Below are 19,529 nucleotides of genomic sequence, written 5' to 3'. Positions count from 1 at the left end.
TATATCCTGTGTGATAATATTCTTATGGGAAAATGATGATTAGTCCTCAGGGAGCAGTTAACCAAGTGATAAGCTGAGAGAGAGTTAGAAATTCTTGCACAGAACTGAGAGTTGTTATCTACAAGTGAGGCACAGGATGAGCAGAAAAACCATTGTCCACTGATCTGGAAAGACAAAAACTTAGAAACATACATGCACTTAACACAGTTTCTGCCCAAAGGTGGGCAGTGGAGCAGAAAGGACAAAGGGCACACTTTTAAACGGGCAAGAGAGCTGCCTATCCTTAGAGTGGTTTAAGCCAAAAGCCAGAAGAGATATTCTTTGATTTCCAAATATAAATAACACTTTTATTTCCAGACAATAACAGGAAGTTTAAGGATGGTAAATGCTAGTTAGACTTGATAGAAAACATCCAGACCCAATTACCAAATATAATTGAAGGAACGTAAAATCAAAGAGAGTTTGGGGAAATTTGGTATTATTGTCATTTGTGATCTTTTTCATGTATCTGGGATTTTACAGATTATGAAAGAATTTTACCCACATTACTTATTTAATCACGTAAATAATGTGACATATGGATGGTCAGCTTTCCAAAACTAAGAGAGAACAACTTAAAGGGAGGAATTATTTATTTTGGATCACGGTTTCATTTTATGGTCCTTATCTCCATTGCTTCTGGGCCCACAGTGAGGCAAAGTATGGCTGTAGCAGCTACTCACCTCATGGTGGACAGGAAGTAGGTAAGGAAGAGTCTGGAGGCCAAGTATAAACTTCAATGGCACGCCCCCAGTGACCTACTCCTTCCAGTTAGTCTCTCCCTCCTAAAGTTTCAACCACTTCCTAAAATAGTGCTAACATCTGGGGACCAAGCATTCAACACATACGCCTGGTGGGGTGGCATTCTATATTCAAGCCATAACAGGTGGATATTTTTATTTTTCTTTACTGAAGATGAGGAACATGAGGTCCACACTGGCTGCCTGGTCTGCTCAAGATCACATAGAGGGCAAAGCCCAGAGTCAGGACTAAAGTGTAGATCTATCAGTTCAAACATCCATCATTCTGCTATTAAATTGTGATGAGCTGGGGATGTGGCTCAAGTGGTAGAGTGTTTGCCTAGCAAGCACAAGGCCCTGCCTGAGTTCAAAGCCCAAACCCCACTATCATTAACAAACAAACAAACAAACATGAGAAAACTTGTGAAGAGCTTCTTCTTTTTTTTTTTTCCTTGACAGTCTCATTTTGTAACCCAGGCTGGCAATTCACCTGCTTCAGTCTCCTGAGAGCTGAAATTATAGACATGTGGCACTGCTCTTTTGATTGTGTTTTAAGCATTTGCTAGCTCTTTACATTTTGGAATCCCTGAATTCTCCATTAGAAGGAACTCAAGCAGGCAAGATAGTATGCATGTCTACACATGGTAGTTGTGACAGTAAAAGGAAATAAACTGTAGGAAATCATTTAACATATATATTAGCCCTTACTGTGATTAATGCTCAATTTTAGTTTAAGATATCATGTTATGATAAACCAAGTCACATGACAATCAGGCAAAAAACATAATTTGAGCCAAAAAATAAGGGGAAGGGAGGAAGAGACAAAGGGTATCATTACCTATTTTATCAGTTATGTTTGATTTCAAAGATACTTGGAAGGCAACATGGCTAGTATTTGCTTTTCAAGGGGAATGTGGGGTTCATTGGTGAAATCAAGAATAGGGCTTGGTGGAATCAGTGTACACATCACCAAGCAGCCTCTGTAACTGGCACTTCACTGATGTGACCAACACAGGGAACCATTGCAGAAGGGGTGAGGCAAGGGTTCCCTGCATCTTCCTTTAGATGAGGGGCCCCAGTCTTTCTTCAGATGAGTCCTCATGCATTGAAGGCCCTCCAGAGCCAATATACCTCACCTGGAAACAAAAACATTGTCAAATATAGTAAAAATCATGTGATTCCATGGCAATAAGCACCTATCTCATAAATCTTAGAGTAACAGTTCAGGAAAGGGGGGTCATACAACCTCCTTATTTCATAGATCAGACTGATGAAAATTACATATTTGATTTATTAAAAGCCACTCACATGGAAAATGGCAGATTTGGAATCTCAGCCTACCACTCATCCACTCTTCTCCACTCTCCTCCTTGATGATAGGTAGACACTGGATATATATAGGTCTTCCCATTGGTTTTTTTGGATGTGTGGCTAAATTCAGCACTGCACTCATTAACTGAGTTTTTGTACTGTACTGAGCACTGTGGTAGGCACAAAGACAAGATATCCTATCCACACTCCCTACAAAATGCCTACTGTTTCCGGGCTCTTGGCTTTTCTCCTATAGAGGCTTGAAATCCCAGCTGTAGTCCATTATTTGATATTCATGATGCTGCCTGTAAAAAACTATTAATATATTTTTTTCAGTTTCCTTTTTATATCCCCTTGACTTTTGTACCACTGGAATATTTCTTATACTGGATTTTCTATCACAAATGCTCCTTCTTTTTCTCCCCCCCACCTTCCTACGTTTCTCTTGTTGCCCAGCTTCCATGCTTCCCCCACCACATGTCTAAATAGTTTTCCTTCACATTTATGCCATTTATAATTGTTTATCTTGTTTTATACTCATGATTATATGTCTCATCCCTTTACTAAACTTTAGGTAGTTGGACAAAAAAGAAAATCTGACTTGTTTCTGTATTCCTCAGTTTCTAGAAGAGTCATCACAGAGAATGAAATCCAAATAAGCAGTCACATAAATGAGTACAGAGATGGCATAATTTATTTAACTCAATTTAACACCCATAGAGTGAATATCTACAATAATCCTGCTGTGCTGGATGAATATGAGTTTTTATTGGTCATTAAACAGATTCAGCTTTCAGGCTGTGGATGTAATTGCTTCTGTTGGCTTTGCCCATGAACTAAATCTTCTAGGAATTCTCAGACTTTGCACAAGGTGAGGTGTCTCTGCCATGCAGATCATTGAGAGTTTTCTTTCAGTTGGACCTTAGAGAACATTCTTGAACCTGGAAAACACTTTTTTCTTTCTTTCTTGGGCTAGAACTTCAGAGAAATATAAACAAACCTTGTTCCTTCGTGACTTTCCAAACTCATTGTCTAGTTTATGTTTTTGAGCAATTGTTTTGGTTGAGAGTTAGTATTTTATAGTATATCATATATCTGGCTAATACTGAGTTCACAGGTTTGAAGAGAAAGTCATTTTGCCAACTCCTTTGTTTCTTCAGACTGGAATAATTTCGCAAGGCTAGGTTTTTTATTTGCAGTCTTTCCATGTGGCTATTTAAACTGAGTTCTATAGAGTTCCCACTAATTGCTTTGCTTTCTCTCTTCCACATCTAATGGTGTTTACACATGACCTTATTAATTAATACTCATCCTGCTTGGTGTTTACAACATTGATTTCCAGTTACATAGAACAAAAATGGAAAACACTCTTAAAGATGACTAAGGATACCTCTTTAAAGTGTAATAGATCAGAGATCTGAATGGGCTTTTCCTGTCTTCTTTCCCTTTTCTTTACTAAGTTTATATAAACTCAAAACAGCTACATCCAATAAGGCTTTGTTCATAATGAGATCAGAGTCTAGGACTTACCAATTTTCTACTTTAATTCTAAGATTTAACACTAGCAAAGCATTTTACAGTTCACAAAGTTCTGTGAACTACCTCAGTTGCTTCTGAACTACCTCAGTTGCTTCACCCAACATCTCAAGAGGGCATCATCATCATTACTTGGCAGATGAGGAAACTGAGGTTCAGAAACGTTAAATGTACTTCTCAGGTTCATATCCTTGCTAGATTAAAGAGCAGGATTTCAGCGCAGATATTTTTAATCTCAGAAGTCATCGTTTTTTCCTTTGTATGAATCAGTGTTCTTATGGATGTAAAGACTATGTGTAGCAATTCTGTATTGTCCTTGGATTTACATCACAAAGATCACCAACAAGTGGAACCCCAAGCAGACACTGGTTCATGCAGCATGTTTAAGGTTAGAAGCCTGTGTATGTTACAGGGAAACCTCACAAATCAATGATGAGGAGGGAATTATTCAATAGCTTGTGCTGGGAAAGTAAACTAGGTTTATGAGGAAAAGCAAATCAATTTAGATTTCTTATAAAACTAAACATCAGAATAGAATCTAGATGAGTTAAAGACTCCCATTAAAAAACAAATAAATCGGAAGAATATAAATGAATAATTGTCCAATCCTGGATCTGCAAACTTCCCATGCTTAAAATTAATAGGAGATATTGCAAAGAAAGTGATCAATACACTCAACTAGATGCAATTGTATATCTCTTGTCAAAACCACAAACAAGTAACAAAGGGAGAAAACGTCTGGCTTAAGACCCTTAATATAGGAAAAGCCCATGTCAGGCAATGAGAAAAATCATTAAAATTATGAATAAGAGAAAATAGGAGAAATGTGTGCTGAAATGGGACTGGTGATAAAACTGAGTGGTAGAGCACATGCCTACCACGTATAAGGCCTTGGATATCATAAGCACATTAAGAAAACAGAAAACAAATAAATAAATAAAAATGTTTCCTACTTCTAATCAAAAATATGAAACCAAAGCAAAAATTTACTTTTAAAAATTAGATACACAGTGTTTATGAAGGTCCAGTAAGATAGGGACATTTTTATTCATATGCACATAAATACACTGATATAGCCCTTTAGATGTTTAAAAATAATCATACCTTTTAACCTAATAATAGTGCTTATAGAAGTAACTAGAGATGTGAACAAAGATGAATATAAATTTAACTTATGAAGACATATTAAGAGAAGAACCTTATTGCCATAGTCACTTTATTCACACTACCAAGAACAGGGCCTTGTACTAGGTAAGTGCTTCAGCAAATGGGTTGAGTGGTGAAACTGATTACTGATTACAACCTATTGTGCAATAGTTCAAGAATAGTTAATTTATAGTATATTCACATAAATTAATTCACAAAAATAAATATTGTGAAAAACCTCTAATGGTAAAATGCTATTGCTTTAACATTTTAAATAACATGGGATACAAATTCATACATGAAGTATAATATATGCAAATATGTGCACATACACTTGCAGTGGAAAATACCAAGTGGAAATTTGATAAAATGTTAATAATGATTATATGGAGTTATAGAGAGCTGTAACTTTCTTGATTAGCAGTGTTCTGTGTTTTCCACATTTCACAGAAAGCGTATACTGCATTTAATAAAACAAAGTACACAGAGCAGTCTAAAAAGATTCATGCTATCTTGAGGTAAGAGAATATTTATAATCTTGTAAATTTTCTACAATAATTCTGTATTATTTTAATCAGAAAAAATATTGCATAAAGAAATAGAGAACATCAGTCAATAGCACTAAAATGTCAGCAGAGAGCCTTAGAAACACTGGATTGTATAGAGTCAAGGTTAGAGGCAAACATGTGAAAGTGAGTCCCTGACCAATCAATTGCAGTAATGGCCCCGATTACTTATCTCCCTATACTCATGGTCTTTCCTAGGCAAACTTTAGAGCTTACCCACACTTGCTCTAACCTTGTTCTTGTGATTTGGTATGGTCAGTGGGCTTAGCAAATATGATATGAGCAGTTTGAAATGAGCAAGTCCTTGTGGGTAAGTTCTTACCCTCTTACAGGAGCAAGAATATATCTGTCGTCTGAGAAGAGAGGAATGTGGCTTAGTCACTTTTATCACTTCACTCTACCCTCAGCCCACTTTCAGACAGCAGGGTAAACTTAGGTAAGATTAGAACTACCTGGCTAATCTAGGCTAGATTGCTGATCCACAGATACATAAGCTAAATAAATACCTAATTCTGTAATGCATTTTGTCATGGAATAGTTTACTATGCAACATGACTGTGACAGTTTTTGATTTATGGGGTATAATAACCATTTGTCGATTAGCAAGGTCATACCAAAATTCCTACTTCTGTTGAGGTCTGCATGAAACATTTCCTTTGACAATCAACTTCCTGTTGTTCAAATGTCATTCTCCCCAGTCAGCTAATAGTTCACAAACATGGGTTTTGGGGAATGGTAGGAGAAAGAATGTACCTATGAAATACTTGAACACTTTGGCTCCTGGAACATTTCCACACCCATGCCCTGTGGATATCCATATAATGAACAGAGATAAAGATCAATACATAAATCTGTCATAAGTTTAGTTAGCCTTGAAGTGTTTCCATGGTTCTAATCTAATTGGGGCAATTACAAGCTGTAATTTCTGGTCTTGGTAGCTGATCTGGGCCCCTGGAATCCGAACAGTATAAGAGGATGCTGGCAGTGTATGGTACTTCCTAGCAAAGCAAAAACTAATTTTCCCTGGTTATTTTTGTAATCTTTCTACAATCCTTTAACCTCCAATGCCAAACATTGAACCAAGTGCGTTAATCAGAGGCATGCCAAAACTTGGAGGTAGAAACCCACTGCTATGAACTCAGTAAACATCATTATGCTTCTACCCAAACACTGTTTCAGGAAAAAAAGGACCTTGTCAGTCTGACAGGCACATCAGGCTGTCAGAATGATGTCATCATGTATTTGAATTACAAAAGTAATGATAAAAAAACACCATTTACTGAGTATCTAAATGGAATCAATATTGTGCTATTCTCTTTGCACACATGACATCATAATAATCCTCTAAGGTAGGTGTTATTTCACAGACAATATAAAACAAATGCATTAGCTGAGGTTTAAAAAGGTTAGGAACAGAGCTGAGATCATAGGCTGTTGCATGGCAGAATCGGGGCTTGCACCCACATCTGTGGGAACATTAAGCTTATTCTTACATTTCCAGATCATGCTCTTTTCATGCCAGTAAATCAGAGTAAGCAGACACACTGATCTCCACTTATCTTGGAAGTTACATTGACCCTTGAAAATCAACAGATTGGCATTGTGATTTTAGGATAAAATTTAGTTTCTAATTAGCCCAGCTGTCTTCTCCAGAGTCTCATTCACTTGATCCACAAGGAAGACTTTTATACTTGCTTTTCGTACATATCCAATAATCATAAAGCACTCCAAAAATATAAATTCTTACCTAGCAATCTGTAGTCACTTTACTGTAAGGACTTAAAGGACAATGAATTTTCTTCATTTGCTGCTTAACATATGGTACCTTCTGATTCTATTAGTATAATATGATAATTATAAATGCACATGATTTCATTATAACTTTTGCCATGCTGTGCTTGAGCTCATGAATATAAATATAAAAATATGATTCCTATGTTGCTAATAATCCTTATTTTGCACCAAAGTCAATCTACACCTCCTGTCATTCAGTTCCTTCCTTTCCTCCCTCACCTTCTGTGCTACCCTGTCTGGCCAGTTTTTTGGCCAAAAGGGTCTCAATTCAGTGCATTGTCATGGACGGTATCCCTTCTAACTTCTGTATCATGACTTATGCACAACCACCTGCCTTTTAGAAATATTTTTATGACATAATCACATTAAGATATTATTAATTTATAGAAACTGTAAATCATTCTCTCTCTGGATTACATATATTTTAGGGCCAATGATAAGCAAATATAAACTTTGGTAAGAGAAATCCCAGCATTAAGTGCAAGCTTATGAGATGGAATACTTATTTAGTGTGTCTTTTTCCAGTATCCCTCAGCAACATAATATTTTCTCTCAGCTGTTTCTCTCAGCAACATAACATAACATTTTCTTATACAGCATTCATAGCAGAAATTCCTGGGGAGGCAGCAAAACCATCATACTTCCCCAAACCAGGAGGAACCCAAGCTTGAAGAAACTCAGAACTTTAGATTACATACAGTGCTTTTCTTTATATTTTGCTTTCTTGCAACAGCATTTTGATCTGAGTTAAGAAGGGTCTATGTATGCTTGCTTTAAGATATTTAGAGGAAAATACAAGTACAGATAGACCTCAACTTATGATGAGTTTATATCCCAGGAAACCCATTTTAAGTTGAAAAGAACATTAAGTGGAAAATGCATTTCGTACACCTAATGCCTACTGCACATCCTAGCTTAGCCAGGAAGTGCACTGTGGAGTGTGGCTTTTCCTCTTGTGATTGCACAGCTGAGGGGGCACTGTGGTTCGCTGCCACTGCCCAGCATCTGAGAGATTATTTTGCTGCTTATCGCAAGGTCCAGGAAAAGATCAAACTTCAAACTCCAAGTACAGTTTCCACTATATATTTTGCTTTCACACCATCATAAAGTCAAACCATGGTAAATCGGGGACAATCTATAATTACAATTCACATTATGATAACAATATTACCCATTTAAGTAAGGAAGAATGCTGTGTCCATACTGCCCACTGCTCAGCTCCATACCTGAAATAATGTCAGAATGTCATAGGCAGTTATTTGTTGAATGTATAAATGTGTGAATATTTTCACATGCTCACATGCAAACAGAATCATACACATTCCTTACATAAATATAAAAAGATGGCACACACACACACACACACACACACCATGAGCACCAAATCAAACTTAGGGTGGGGAATATGTTTATACATTTTGCTTGCCTCTTCATATATCTTGCCTTTTAGAAAGATCCTGGTAAGCAGACAAAATGGTGTCAGTTCCTTTTCCTTCTTTACTAATTATTAAATCTGATTAATTGGAAGGTAGATAGACAAATTCTCTTATGAAACATTACCTTAATCACCTGAATGCTTGTTTCACAGTCCTAAACTTTGAGGAGGTTGTGATGGTCAAAATGCCTCACTGAGGAATTAAGTTTGGAATGGACTTGGTCCCATTAGGTTTCTCTTTGCTAAAGAACCAGGTCTAGTGAATCTGTAACCTTCTCTTCCAAGGGCCAGACACCATTCAAACACCTAACAAAACTATCTGTAATTCAGGACTTGGGGCATTTCTGGTATTAGGACCAGAGGGAAATGGTATGGAAAAAAAGAAGGAATTAAGTAGAAGCCAAATGCCCTGTATTTTATGCCTACTCAGTGATGTTTTCACGTCATATCTATATTACACATGGAAATGGGCACCACCCACAAACTTTCTAGCTTGAATTCCTCACAAGAGTCTTTAGCATAAACACAGAGAGGAGATGGGATTTCATGAATTAGTCTTCTTCACGCAATCTTCACTAGTAAGTATCTGACTAATAAGCACCAGGCTAGTGGCTATGGAAGAAAATGTTATTTTATCTATTCTTCATTGAACACATGTTTGTTAAGAATTCATTCTTCTATGCCCAGCTATTCCAGGTTCTATGAAGGAAGCAGTAACAAAACAGTATTTCAAATCCCATTAATGTTGAACTTATATTAAACTAGCAGATAATAAAGAAAAATTAGAAAATAAATGGCTAAGTAAGACTGTGTAATCCCTTCCCCCCATGATAAGGAGGGTGTGAAGTAGTGGGCCAGGGAGCTTTTTGTAAGCACTTTGAAACATATTCAGTCCTCTTGTATTGAAACAGAGACAGAGGGATTGTTCCAGGAATATTTGGTGTGTGCTGATGGCATGGGGACATGCCGGTGGTGGTTTAGGGGACTGCTGCAAGGCTGAAGTGGAATAAGTTCTGCCTCTTCTTTTCCGTCCATAGGCTGATCAGAAATGTATTCAGCAATTGTGCCTCCCTAATACAGTTCCTTCAAAAGGGAAATATGGCTCTTTGGCAGGCTGTGAATTCTGCCCTGCCTGTTTGTAGCCACAAAGGAAACTAAATGCAAGTTAGCTGAATTCTGATGAAGGCTGCCAGGAAACCTGTGCTCCTGTGCTGCTTATCATGCTGTCCTCTTTGTTGGGCTTATTTTTGTTCTAAAGGCATAGTTGTGTCTGGCAAGAACCTACAACTTCCCACAGAAAAATAGAAATTGTCCCTGTTTTTTCTCCCTGTAAACAAGGCAGCCTTGCAGAGCAAGGAAACTTCCACGTGACAGTTGCTGTGTCTGCAGGAAGGTGACATAAAGAAGAGGGCAGTAGAAGGGAAGATGCCTATTAACAAGTGGAACCCAACAGGTTAGGTTAACAGAAATCTTGCTGCTTGCTTATCAATGAATGTAGATTCCTGGCTCCATGGCGTAGTTCAGTCAGGTTCCTTAAATTCAGAGTTTAATATAAGAGTATGAAGTGAATACACTATTCCCATGACTCAAGGGAATTATTCCTCAGTACCACCTATATATGAAAGTAAGAAAAGGTAAACAAAATACAACACAACAGCACAACAACAAAGGTATGCTTTGGGGTTTTGACAGAGACTCAACCAGAGTTGACCTCACTCTGGATTTTCTAATCTGGACTATGATTACCTTAGAACCAGGTTTCCCATAGTGATCTGCTTACCTGGAAGAAATTAATCATCTGTTAGCTAATGGAGCTTAAGTACAACTGTTTGAAATCACTTTTTGGCCCTCATATGTTGTTATGGCCTTTATATCCATGTCAAATTTTTTAAAATTTATAATTTAAAGATTAAATGAGAAAAATCACATTTTCTAACAAATATAATTTGACAAAATCCAAATTCTATTAGTAACTAATATTTATAAAAATATTATTATTATTATATCATGAATACATCCATATTTACCACAAGCACTATATTTAATTTTCCACAAAAAGAATAAAAGTGTTCCTGACAATATCAGGAAAAAGGGAAATCTTATACTATACCTCTATCCAACATTATGCTAGAAATCATAGCCAATGCAGTAAGAGAAGAAAAGAAGAAAGCTGAAGAAAGAAAAGAAAATGAATTGTCTTTACCAATAGATAATATTCTATTTTTGCAAAATATTCAATATAATTTAAAATATCTGAGTTGTTAAGAGAACTCAGTAAGATTACCAAATCAATCTAAAAACTGATAACTCTATACATTGAAAGTGGTCAATTAAATACCTTTAGGCCAATAACTATTTATAGTCACACCAAAACTATAAAATTTCTGGAAATTATGCAATTATTTCTGGATGTGCAAGATTTGTATAGGAAAAACTATAAAACTTTATTAAAGGCAATTAAAAGATATAGCAAAGGTAGTTATAAACTACATTTATAAACATAAAGACTGATACAACCTACCCAAATATCAATAAAACTTTATAATTCTCAAATAATTTTTTCTAAAATTCATATGGCAAAATAAGAGTTGGGAATTACCAAAACAATTTTGGAGAAGAAAAGGATATGTAATTGATACAATAAACTCATTGTATCAAACTTATATTAAAGTTGTAGTCACTCAAATATGGTGATCTGAGTTCATAAATATTCATCTAGGTTAATAGGACAGAATAGAAACTTGAGAGAGGGGGGAGGGTAGACAGAGAGAAAGAGGAGAGAAATATATGTATATGTAGCTAAAGAGATAGGTAGATACGTGATTTATGTAAGAGAAAGGGACTTTGCAGATTAAAGGGAAAAAATACTTAAGGAGCATTATTTAAGATGATCAGGACTGACAATTAGTACTGGAGAAAGTATAAGATAACATCTAAGTAGGGGTGTGTTTTTCAATATTGTAGATGACTTGAAAATTAATTGATTATCCTTTTAAAGTTGAAACAGTCCTCTTAAAACTTGTTTTCTTATTTAATGTCCCCTATGATAATACAGAAGGGCTTCCTGTCTTACCTATCCTGTTGACTATTTCCTTATAGGAATATTGTTCATTGCAATCATTTAAATGCTAAAGGTCCTCCAAGGTTCCATGTGTTAAAGGCTTGATCACCAAAGTGGCAATATTAGAAGGTGGATAATTTGCTAATAATGTTGAAAAAAAAAAACTATATGTACTTCACACCAAGCACAAAAATAATTTCATGTTCACCAAATGTGATAAGTAAAATTAAAAGGAAACTTTTAATAAGGAAATATAATGTATATATTTACAGTAGCAGAGTAAATACTCATTTCTGGAAATGACGTAAAGTAACATTCACTGCTTTGATAAAGTATAAAGAATAAAATTCCCCAAATTTAGGAGTATGAAAATTTACTAAGGCATAGAAAAAAATGTTCTCTCTATATCATGCTGTACAGCAACAAAAAGGAAGGTAGTATTTTAATTCTTCTGACAATTCGTTAAGAAGAAATAAAACACTTTAATTCACAATATTTCTAATGTTTTAAATTACTGTGTACTTAGTAAATATTACATTACTAATTTTTACATCCCTACACATTTGTAACTGTTAAAGTTGTTTAAAATGTCTTAACAGGAACTTTTAAAGCAAATGTGATTAACTCCATTGATTGCTCACATCACCTTGGATACTTTACTTGCACAGTGGTTTTTATAACCTCACACTTCTATTGCAAACTGAGAACCACTTATGCTCTTATCAGGACAATGCACATCAAACCACCATAAGGTACCATGCTGGATCCACCAAACTAGAAATACTTAAACATCTGAAATGTAATTTATGTCATCAGCCCTGACTCATGGCCTTATGTACTCTGTGGACTGAACTCCCTCAGACAAGGATGGAGAAAAGCATAAGGAGATTACCCAAATAACAGAGAGGTCGTTCTCTCATTAGACCAAGTCACCAATGAATGCTTCAGGAATGTGAGCCCATAACTTTTCCTCAATGAAACAACCATCAATTGCTGTAAAGCAAGTGAAATATTATTGAAACAAAGTCATAGCATAACTTTATTTTTTTAACTATGAGACCTAACCTTAGATAGGGGAAGGGGAAAGAAGTACATTCAATGTTTGTGCAAAATCCTGACTTCTTTTGTAAATCTTTACTTTTCATTCAAGTTTTTAACTTGGTTCCTTTCTCAGAGGAGTATATACATCCCATGAGAAATCTCCAGTGTTATCCATTTCTATAGTCGAATAAAAGGTATATCTACATTTTCTTTCATTACCATATGATTGTAAAGGGAGTGTCTGTGCTCTAGTCTGTTCTGAGCCAAGCAGAGTTTATTTTTAATGATAATTGTAAAGTGTGTTGGTTTTCATAAAATTTAGGCAAACAATTTTTAAAATCTTTTAGCAGGTTGAGAAATTTATATTGAATGAACTTCAAGTTGAAGTTCATTGATTATACTCAGTCATGTCAATTTTGCTAAAGTGTTTATGCAGTGAATTTCAGAATTTCATATAGTATTTTTTCAATTATAAAATTTTTATTTGGTTTATTCATGTAGCTTTTATTTCTATGTCAGTAACTTCTATTTTCCATTTATTTCAAGAGTGCCTTTACTTCATAGAACATATTAATGATAGATGATTTGAAACCTTTGATAATTCCATTTGGGTCATTTTTAATTGACATTTGTTGATTGTTTTTTCTCTGTAGAATTTATCATTTTCCTTGCTCTTGGTGTGTTAAATCATTTTGATTGTATCTTGAACTCTTTGAACAATATATTCCAAGATCCTGGGTCTTGTTATAAACCTCTGGAGAATGTTATTTGCTTCGCTTAACAGACAAAAAACTTCCTTCAGATCTGACTGCAAGTTCTGTATCACTTTCTGCAGGTGATGTTTCAAAATGTCCTTTTACTTTTAAAACCCTTACACTGTTGCTTTGGGTATTTCCTATGCATGTTCCACTCGATGAATTTACTTTCCATAGACTTCACTGTGCTGTTTTGGGTCTGTTTCACAGATGTGCTTGCCTTAGTCTACTCAAGGTGTTAGAACTACAACTATAACAACATAAAATACAGATTGGGTGGCTTGTAAACACAGAAATTTATTTCTCAGCTCTGGAGGTTTATGTCTTAGAGGACTGAGTGTTTGCTGAGGGCTTGTATTTTGCTTCATAGTCACCTATCTTACTGAGTCCTCACAAGTCTACAAGGCTGAGAAAACTCTCTGGAGTCTCTTTTATAAGGACAATAATCCTACTCATGTAGATTCTGCCCTCATGACCTAGTCACCTCTTGAAAGCCCCTACTTGCCAATACTAATACTTTGGGATTAAGCTTCAATGTATGAATTTCAGGGAGACCATCTTTCATTCTGTTGCAATGTTGCTCAAATTCAACTCAAACATGTCAATTTATACCTAGAATGAGAGTGTCTGCTTCTACAGCTCTGTCTTCTCTTAGATTCCCTCCCAACCCTTTGCTTCTCAGAGGCCCCTATTCTGTATTACTTGGACAAGAAAGAAAAATTACTTCTAGAATTTTAAACACAAATATTATTATGCATAATGTTGTTATATGATGCTGTTATGTACAACATTAATACCTATGTTGTTAAGGATGACTGAAACCACCCTTAAGGCAAAGAAATAAGAGGGAAAAAGAGAGAAGAAAAACAATGGAGATCCATAACCATCATTCACAGTTTTCAGACACTGGGCCCCTTTTCCAATTGGTATCACACACACACACACACATCACACACACACATACACACACAGGTAAAGAAAAGCAATCATGATTTCCTTTAGAATTTTTCTTTAAAGTCATTTTAATTCATTGTTTTACGCAACTGAGATTTTATAGTAGTGGCTATAAGCACAGGTACTAGAAGGTTGATATAAACGATGGCAATGAATGACAGGTAATAATGCATCTGAGATTTTTTTTTTACTATTAACCTTTTCAAATTTAGAGAGAAAAAGCCAATTATTTGGTTTATTCAATTGGGAAATTTTAAGGTGCAGTAAATCATAACTACAATACTTTGACAATGAAAGTAAACATTATTTTCTTTATTTTGCTCTGTATGTGTGAAAGGAGGCAAAATGGCCTTTTATTTTAGTGATTTTTCTAGCAGAGGGCTGCAACTCTATTTAGCCATTGTTAGCAAACTGGATCAGAAGAACAGCCATCGTTTTTGTTCAGGTGGTAATCAAAGTTGGAAAGCAAATCCTTCTAAATCAAAGAGTGAAAGAACTAACATTTTTTGAACGTAGAAAGAAAGCAAAAGTTAAATTCCAATAAAACTCCTTGACTCAATTTCAATATGTGAAGACCTTGGAAAATAGCATCCTCATCCTTATAAGACAAAAGCTGAACCAACTGAAAAACAATTATTTTTCTTGGACCCATCTGATAACTGAAGTGGTAAGGTAATTCAGTATCTCAGAATCTAAAGAGACAGGAGCTTCAAGAGAGACACAAAAAGATCTGCTTACCTGCAGAAGAAGCCACTAGAGCACTTAATCAGCAGGAATATTTAAATACTAATTATGACAAATGGCTGGAGGCTGCATGAGGACTAGAGGGAGAATAAGAATCTCCCTGGAGGCTGTAGTATTGGTCATGGTGGGGAGAACAACTTGTGAGCTTTAACTCCAAAAATCCTGTTAGATTGACAAGATGAAGGTTTGAGATGCCTCCCTCCCCTAGGTCTAGCCAAAGGAATGGAAGAGTAATTATTTTGAAGCACACCAGAGCCTCCTTCATAACAAAGACCTATTCATAAGGGAAAAGAAACTTGAGTCTTATCCTAGCTTGAGGAAAGTAATTCATACAACAGCTCCCTCCTGCCCTCCTGTCTCACATTGGAACAAAAGATAATAAAAGGGGTAAGAGCTTTCCATAAATAGATTGGAAGCACAGCAGCCAAGGAAGGGAGTAATGGTCTGGGAGTGGTGAGGTAGACAAGGTATAGCACTGGAGAGACACTTGTGGAAGTCACATGCCATGAGAAGACCAATATTTAATCAGAAGTTTATAAAAAGTTATTTTCTCCCCACATCTCACTAGCAGACCAAGAAGGCCACAGTGCAGGAACTGGATTACAGTTGAAAGTGCTGCAAGATGGACTGTGAGCAGAGGAACATAGAAGGAAGCCCAAAGTGAAGAGGGAAGGAAAAACAAAGTAACTGAGGCAAGTTTAAACTTCTGGCACCTATGGGCACAGAAAACATTAAACACAGCTCAACTCTTAGCCAGATAAATGTAAATCCTCACTCTAAAGGCCTTTCTAACCTCAAGTTTAATCTCCAATAGAAAATGTCCAGATTTCAGAAAAAAAGTACAAATTATGGCAAAAGCCAAGAGAAAGCACTCACATTCTGAATGGGCAGAGGGACCATGAGAAACAGACTCAGATATGACATGTATTTGGAATTATCAGACATACTGTTATTAATATGGTAAGGGTGTAAAGGAAAAATAGCATGTAAGAAAGGTGACCAATATAAGCAGAAGGAAAATGCAGTTGTTATTATACTACAACAGAGATGATGAATGTTGTTAATGGGCTCATCCTTAGTCTTGATATATTTGCAAAAATAATTAGTGTCATTGAATATAGGTCAATAGAAACTTAAACTGAAATGCAAGGAGATAAACAAACTAAAATGTTAAAAAAAAAAGGAAAACATAATATCCAAGAATTGTGTGATTATTAAAAGGCATATTACTATGAAATATTAGAATTCAAGGAGAGACAGAAAAGAGAAAATGGTGAAGAAAAAATTATATTTGAAATAATAAATAGAAAAGAACTTTCAAAAATTACTGACAGTCACAAAACCACTGGTCCAGGAAACTCAGAACATAAAGCAAAATAACTACAAACACACTCAGGTACACACAGACACACACACACATACACACACACTCCCTTAAACATGTCATATTCAAACTGAATAAAGCCATAAACATAGGGAAAACAGACCAAAAAAAACCCCCTTTATTTAGTGAAGAACAAAGGTAAACCATCAAGTAAGAGCAGAATATAGTGACATATTTAAAATGTTGAAAGAATAAACTCCTGGCCTAGATTTCATTATCCAGTGAAATTATCCTTCAAAAGTGAAAGAGAAATACTTTCCCAAATAAACAAAAATTGAGGGAAATTTATCACTAACAGATGCTCCCTGTAAGATATAACAAAAGTCCTTTAGGCAGAAAGAAAATGATACAGATCAGAAACTTGGATCTAAATAAATAAAGGAAGAGTGCTAGAAAAATGATAAATAAAAGTAAAATAAAATATTATCTCTCATTCTTAATGGACCTACAATATAACCAGTTGTAAAAGTAACAACAGGAATGATATTTTGTGTACTTATAGCATATAGATAAATAAAATAAGTAAAGCAATGTCACAAAGAAACCACTGTTATGCCTATAAATTTGAAAATTTATATGAAGTAGAATCCTTAAAATGTGAAAATTGCTACACCTAGCACAAGGTAAAAGAGATAACTTGAATAGTCCTACATTTACAAAAGAAATTAAATCACTAAATAATATCCTCTCAGAAAACGTCAAGCTCAGATGTTTCCAATGGTGAATTCTGACAATATTGAATTTTCTTTATTTGAGGTCTACATCATTATCTAGGTAGAACAGTACTCCTCCAAAAGAATAAAATCTAGCTGGAACCAATAACTGCAAGGTCACAAAAATCAAGGTCCATTGCACTTGTCTGTATCAACAATTAATAATTGAAATTTAAAATGTAAAAATACTATTTACAGTAATATAAAACGTGCTATTTACAAATGCCTGACAAATTTAGGTATAAATCTAACAACTCTGTGAAAGATATATATTCATAAACTATAAAACACTAAAGAAAGAATTCAAAGATCTAAATAAATAGACGGGGGTCCTTATTTATTGATTTGACTATAATATTGTTATCATGTCAATTTTATCCTATTTAATGAGTAGATTCACTGAAATCCCAGTGAAAATTCTAAAAAGCCATTTTACAAAAACAAACAAATACATTCTAAAATTTTTATGAGAAGGCAAAAGCCTAGAACAACCAAGAAAATGCTGAAAAAACAAAATTCGAGCACTCACTACCTGCTTTACAAGGTTACTATAAAAGTACAGTAATCATGACAGTTTGATATTGGCAACAAATGAGTAAAAAAGATTTAAAAACCCAGAAACCGACCTACATAAATATAGTCAACTAATTTTTTACAAAAGTGAGAAGGCAAGTCAATGGTGAAAGGACAGGGTTCTCAACAGAATTTCAACAGCCTAATGTTTATATGCCCAAAAAAGTCAGCCTTTAAATCTTAGACAAAAATCAATTCAAGATAGATTGCATACTTAAATACAAAATGAAAAACTAAAAGTGACAGAGAAAACATTTTCTGAAAGAAATTCTAGGTCATTTTCAGTTTGTTGGCAGGTTTTTAGATACAACCCTCTTACACTTATCCATGAAGAAAGTAATTGATAAGTTGATCCTTCTTCAAATTAAAAACTTTTGCTCATCAAAAGACACTACAAAGAGATTGAAAAGGCAAGCTATAGATTATGCAAAAGTGTTTGGAATGGAAAGAACTTTAAATATTCAATAATAAAAAGTCAAACAACCCAGTTCAAACATGTGCACAACATCTGAATGGGCACCTTATCAAAGAAAATATATTCCTGTGACAAATAAATATATGAGAAGCTACTTAGCACACTTGTCACTAGAGGAGTGCAAATTTAAACCACAGTGAAAAACTACTACACACACAAAAACAGACACCATCAATTGCTGGCAAGGATATGAAGCACCAGGAACTCTAATTCATTGCTGATGGAAATACAGAGTATAAAGTGATATGGAACATTAGAAGTTTCTTACAATGCTAAACATAGCTTTACTATGCAATTTTGCCATTTCTTTCTTAGGTATTTGCCCAACTGACTGAAAACATGTCTGTGTAAAATTCTGTATACAAATGTTCATGGAAGCTTTGTCCATAATCTTCACAAACCAGAAACAACCAAGATGTTCTTGAATAAGTGAATGAATAAGTTAACTGGGGCACATTTACCAATGGACTACTTATTATTCAGTGATAAAAACATATGCACTTCACTAAGTGAAATAAGTAAGACTAAAAGCCTATATAGCACATGATTCCCCTTATATGATAATCTGGAATAGGCAAAAATTCAGAGATAATAAAGGGAATACTGGTAGCCAGGTGTTTGGTGCAGGGGAAGGTTTGGGCAAACTGAGCACAGATTTTTTTTTTTTAGGGTGGTGAAACTACTCTGTGTGATACTTGAATGGTGGATATATGACATTGGGTATTGGTTTGAAACTGTTGAACCAAAAAGTGAATCTTAAGTATGCAATTGTTTAAAAATCATTTAGAGAATTCAAGAATGTAAGGCAGACTATAGTACAATAATAAATATATTACAGATAAATGAAACAACTATATTTAAAAATGTGGAAGGTAAAGGTTCTGACTTAAGTTACCTTTGAAAATGATGGTGTCAAGAGACCACAAATAGCCAAGGCAATACTCAGCAAAAAGCAATGCTGAAGGTATCATAATACCCAACTTCAAACTATATTACAAAGCAATAGCAATAAAAACAACATGGTACTGGCACAAAACAGATATGAAGACCAGTGGAACAGATAGAGGACCTGGATATGAGTCCACACAGCTGTGCCCACCTCATTTTTGACAAAGGCGCCAAAGACATACAATGGAGAAAAGACAGCCTTTTCAACAAATGCTGCTGGGAAAAAGTGGTTATCTGCCTGCAAAAAACTGAAACTAGATCCATGCTTATCACCCTGTACTAGTATCAATTCAAAATGGATCAAGGACCTTAAT

The 19,529-nt window shown here is 35.1% G+C and overlaps 1 long non-coding RNA gene across 5 annotated transcripts in view; it reads left to right on the top strand.

Annotated features, from left to right (window-relative positions):
* Positions 1-19,529, top strand: part of LOC141420865 (uncharacterized) — a 145,834-nt gene that overhangs the window by 34,087 nt on the left and 92,218 nt on the right. The window contains exon 4 of one of the 5 annotated variants that reach the window (XR_012445548.1): positions 15,694-16,949. The exons of 3 other annotated variants lie outside the window; for them this stretch is intronic. This is a non-coding gene — a long non-coding RNA (uncharacterized lncRNA). Of the gene's footprint in view, positions 1-15,690; positions 16,950-19,529 lie in introns of those variants that run through there. One more of the 5 variants, XR_012445543.1, reaches the window with a different exon arrangement.

Source organism: Castor canadensis, chromosome 2 (genome assembly GCF_047511655.1).
Source record: "Castor canadensis chromosome 2, mCasCan1.hap1v2, whole genome shotgun sequence".
Classification (NCBI taxonomy): Eukaryota; Metazoa; Chordata; class Mammalia; order Rodentia; family Castoridae; genus Castor; species Castor canadensis.
Note: the sequence above shows the minus strand (reverse complement) of the source record. Positions and strands in the feature narration are given on the sequence as shown.